The sequence below is a fragment of the Poecilia reticulata genome, linkage group LG12 (assembly GCF_000633615.1).
Source record: "Poecilia reticulata strain Guanapo linkage group LG12, Guppy_female_1.0+MT, whole genome shotgun sequence".
In the NCBI taxonomy this organism is placed as follows: Eukaryota; Metazoa; Chordata; class Actinopteri; order Cyprinodontiformes; family Poeciliidae; genus Poecilia; species Poecilia reticulata.
In genome coordinates this window covers 20,645,287-20,650,637 of record NC_024342.1, presented here as the reverse complement: position 1 = coordinate 20,650,637, position 5,351 = coordinate 20,645,287, and the positions used below count along the sequence as shown (strand labels likewise).

The window sequence follows — 5,351 nt, the reverse complement described above, 5'->3', positions numbered from 1 at the left end:
CTCTCTCTCTCTCTCTCTCTCTCTCTCTCTCTCTCTCTCTCTCTCTCTCTCTCATATATATCACCCATACCCAAATAATATCCCATGACTTTGGTTCTGATCCGTGTTTCAGCCAGCTGATTGACATAAAATATTATTTGTAAAATGGAGACTTTTTTAGATATTACAGTGGGCACAAAGCAACCGGTGCGAACCATAGGCCTGGTATAGTGACTGTTGTGACAGAGGGTTTCTTTATGTACTCAAAAGAGGGACAAAATGACCACAATCCATTTGTCATATTGCAGCTCTAGATTTGCATAGGAATATTGTTACATAAAAGCAACAAGTGTATCAATTTTGTTATTTTTTTTTATAGCCTCGGCAACACGAGTCAAGATAGCAGCAAAACCTTCAGATTTTTCAACAAATAGCTGGCTAAAAGAAATTAAGTCTCTCTATGATTATAATCCCTTGCAAAAGCAAACAAATGAGATGCAATGCATTATTGTGTTGGTTCCTCAAATACTATTTTCACCACATCTACCGAAGTGTGTGTTAATTGCAGTAAGAGTTTTAGTTTTAATGTATATTAGCTTTTTTATAGATCCGAGTAAAAGGCAAATCTCAAACATGTCTCTTTATCTAATTGCTTGTGTCTGATGTGGCATCATAAAGCAAAACAACTGGATGTTGCTGAGATGAAAAATCAACGTTACAAAATGTGGTTTATCAAGCTGTGGGCATTTCAGATTATTTACAAGGTCTGTTATTCAGAGTAAAAAAGGCTTGCGAGTATCAACTGAGAAGATATGAGCATTATTATAAGTCAATAAAAATAGGGGTAAAATGACAACACACACATCATCAAATACAACCAAGATGTCTTCTAATGTTTGTATGCTTTTACTATTATTTTTTGTTAATTAGTTTGGAGTTGGATCAGTTAGGACATTTCTTTAGTTAAAAAAGATTTATGGTTTTCTTTTAAATTTGCACAGCCAATTCTGACTTTGACCCTTTTTTAAAAACCACTACATCAAAAGGAGCAAAAACATGTGCAAAATATTTCTGATGACAAAAAAACAACCACAATGTGATCACAAAATTGTCATATTTATATGTCAGAAGATCTTCCACTAATATTTGTCTAATTTTTATTAAACTAAAAGAGCAATTGGTGTGTTTAGACCAGGATGTGGTGGAAGTTTTAAAAATGTATATGTAATTAACAACAAAAAACACACACACACTCCATGATCAGAGCTGTAGCCAATTAGAGGAACCTCTTGCTTAAAGTCAAGAATAATTTAGCTCTGCATACATTAAGTTCTTTCTTACTCTAATATTATGTTACAAAAATAAAATTGTAACACAATATAACACCCAGCTGGGTGTTATGTGTTTCATGTGAACAAAACAGCAGTAGGGATTTAGCATCAGCAGTGACTCACCTAAATAAAAGGGAAAACCCAGTGGTTAGTTCACATTCTTTGTGATCTACATACCATCTACAGCATTAGCGGATGTACTTTTCCAGATTACACAAAACACAGGCCAATACAGCCATGAACATTGCACATTCTAGCTGGGGGGTGGGGGGGGGGGAGGCGGGGTTGTTTTCCTTCTTCACAATCCAGTGAGCTCCACTCAGTGTTTTTGTTTTTCAGTGAAGCCTGTCTTGAAGTGCTATGACTATTTCCTTGGTTATCAGCCCAACTCTGGACCAACAGTCCTCATTTCTCATTTTGGTCTGGACCTCATCTGTTCCATTTCTGTTAATCACAGGGTTGCTATGAGAACTGTGACATGGAGAGCATTCTTTTTTCTTTCTTTTTTTTAAAAGCAAAACTTCACTCTAGCCTGCCTTCTGCCCGACACAAAAACCCTACCCTTTAACTATTTTGCTCATTTTTTCCTATGAATGATGCTCACATCTCCTTCTCCATGACAGCTTAGATGAGAATGTTCACCCAGCCTCAAGAGTCTTCTTTAGCTTAGCTTTCCTTGACCTTTCACTTTGACTTAACTTCAGTATACTTTGATGTTAATGAAGGGGGAGGGGGTCTAAACTACCTTCTCACATGCCAATCCATAAAACCTTTAATCAATAATGACTATATGGCTCTAAATGCTTTGGTAACAGGGAGAGCCAAGCTACACAAGTGATAGATGTTTGAAACAGTTACATGGCATGTTATTTTTATAGTAGTATTCCCTCCCTCCCAATTAAAATGCTTTTACCTTAGTGATGAGGGACAGCCAAAAATATACACATAAGCTTAATATAACGTTGCATTTAACAAAAAACAAAGTGATTCTAACAATCTAAAGGATAGTAGACAAGCTACCTGCCTAGTCAACGCACTGAAGAAAGACTTAAGTCTCACTCCAGCTGACTCAATCCTTCAAGTTTCACAGCTGGGCTAAAGTTAGCCAAAACACATGTAAATAAAATAGAGAGAAAATTAAGTGAGTTTAAAATTAAGCTTACCAGGAAAGAAGAGTTAGACAATTAATTCAGGGGTAAATGTTCGTACTCCGACGAAGCTACGAGTCCGCACACAAACTGCACCAGACGCCATCCCATCCACAAAGCAACATCTTGGATTGTAGTTAACTACACGGCGAAGAAGACAGGCAACAGGTCATGCTACTCATTCCACTTTAATGGTCCTCTACGTGGAATAAACTTCAGCCAAAAGTAAAAGTACAAAAATAAAATAAAAAATGTTACATTAAAATATTTTTCTATTTCTTTGGGAATCCAGTCTATTCGCTTCGGCACAGTTACGAGCTCTCCTCCAGCGAAACAAAGTTACCATTTCTGCGGAGCAGCGGAATAAGCCCTCCCTCTGCCAGCTTAGCGTGGGCTGACTGGGAGTAACCGGACACCTAAAACTGGCCGCTGATTGGCTCGCTCCTGGGGGACTGTCATTTTAACCACTGCCATGGCAACACACAACCAGGAGGGAAACGTTGAGCAGAATCTGGTTTATTAAATTTTCTGTGGTCTACAAATCCCCTCCCTTTAATTACCATAAATGTAGCATGACATGAGACAAAATAATAAAACATAGACAAACACAAAAGAAGCAGCAACAGATGAGAACGTTTTTTGGCGGCGTTCTAGCTTATGTCCGAAATTTAAATGTTTTGTTGTATTTTCTTTTTGTTTGTTTGTTTTGTGGGGGGGAGGTCGGGGAGTTACCTTGAAGTGATTCATATTTAATGGTTTAATTATAAATCTTGTAAGCGAACAAGTATCTTCATATCTTTATAGTATTCAAACAAACGTCAGAAAGGATCACATCAACAGGCAACATTTTACAAGTTGTAATACAAGTTTATAAAAACAAAACTGCAGCAAAAAATAAATAAAAAAAGAAAACTCCTCAATTTTCCTGGGGATTATATTACTTAAAGTAACACAACATACCACCTCTACACCTTTTGTTGCACCCTCCTTGACAGCCTGGAAAAAAGGCTTTTAAACATTGTCCTCACAGAAAGATGGCTTTTTGAACGTCATTACAGATGCCACCTTATAGCATGAATAATTAAACTGTTCATATCACCAGAAAGGTTATCATACACTTGGAGTATAGAGCTAGAGTATTTTTATCACAGATTTTTTTGTCGAAACTATCATTACTATTTCAGCAAGATGTAGTCACATTATGTTCACCTATTTATCTAAAAATCATTTACTCAATGTCTGTTTAATGATTTTTATTTTGTATACATTCAATATTAAGTTCATTTTTTTCTCAGTGGAAGCAAACAAATATACATAACTACACTTGTGGTACGTGTATGTTTTTATGTTTGCCTCTTTAGTATAAATAAAAATATTCATTCATCCATCTGGTGCCTGTAAAGAAAAAAAATATGGTCTATATAAATTGAATAAAAAGATATTTCTCTCAGTTGGTGGTGTATATGCCTTTGACTAACTTATTCTTGTAATAGTTCAAGATATGATCACCACTTTCTGTTCCTTGTTGAGATATACACTGCTCAAAAAAATAAAAGGAACACTTAAACAACACAATATAACTCCAAGTAAATAAAACTTTTGTGAAATCAAACTGTCCACTTAGGAAGCAACACTGATTGACAACGGGGACCCTCGTCGGGTCAATTAGTGTTGCTTCCTAAGTGGACAGTTTGATTTCACAGAAGTTTGATTTACTTGGAGTTATATTGTGTTGTTTAAGTGTTCCCTTTATTTTTTTGAGCAGTATATTATTCTATGAAAACATGCTTTTATCTATTTTCATCCTGTGGTTGTGGAAGCCGATATTTCTTTGAAAGTCAGTGAAAATCGAGACTGTGGGCTTCTCACAGCATCAAAGTGATTCATTTTCGACACACTCAGGAAGCAATCCACAGCTGAGGATTTCCTTCCCGCGTACTACTTCGAAGTTGAGTTTGTTTATGATCTGTCTATCGCCATCTAGTGATTATTAGTCGTTATTACATGGCCCTTCACATCGTTTTAGAGTTATCTGACCCTGCCCATGCCCATGCCTGGTACATGGAGTAAATATCAAGCGTTCCCCGTAATAACAGCCCATCTACATAAATCACTCTGAAGGGATAAAAACTGACATCACGCTTATTATTGCATGTGTGGGTTCAGTTTTCACCTGGGTAATTATTGTACTAGTCACCTGGACCCTTCAAGTCTTACATAAGGCAGTAACTGATTTACACTGTGATTTGCAAAAGGGGACTGTAATAGCACAATTTGATATTTTCTAATAAGCATCTATATAAAAAAATATTTCTAATAGATGTTTTTGTCTTCTTCAGATAAGTGTTGCATGCAAGTTTATAATACAGCAAATTTATGTCGACATGTTTATTAACACTTTCCAATGTTCTGGATGCAATTTAATTATTTTAAAATTCTGCTCAAAATATTTTTCCTTTTCTTGCCTTTTGACTGGAATACTATTTTAATCGTATCATATTGCCTTTTAAAAATAGTGCAATTAAACAAAAAAAAAAAATACAAAAAATAATGATGATAATAATATGTTCTATGCTATGAAATGTCATTTTTCCTCCAATGAAGGACTTTGCTTCTTTGTACAATAAAGATTTTGCTGTTTCTTGATAAACATTTGGACACACCAGCCCCACTAACAGCTGCACCACCCAACTCCAAACTCCAAATTCCTAATTGAATCGCTGGACGGCGCAGAGTGAGAACAGAGAAGATACTTCACCCCTCCCAACTGGAGGGACAGCCTCCATGTGATCTCTTCCTCTCCGCACCGTCTCTCTGCCGAGGCTTTGACGTCAGACGAGCTCCTGGGCGGTTGCTATGGCAACATATTTCCCCGTTCCCCCCACCCTTTTTT

At 36.5% G+C, this 5,351-nt stretch overlaps 1 protein-coding gene across 5 annotated transcripts in view; it reads right to left on the bottom strand.

Moving 5' to 3' along the window:
• Positions 1-2,835, bottom strand: part of ptpn13 (protein tyrosine phosphatase non-receptor type 13) — a 51,099-nt gene extending 48,264 nt beyond the window's left edge. For all 5 annotated transcript variants that reach the window (XM_017307985.1, XM_017307986.1, XM_008424542.2 and 2 more), the window contains exon 1: positions 2,474-2,835. The gene's annotated coding sequence lies outside the window, so the exon portion shown is untranslated. The remainder of the gene's footprint in view (positions 1-2,473) is intronic.
• Between the last annotated feature and the right edge of the window lie 2,516 nt (positions 2,836-5,351).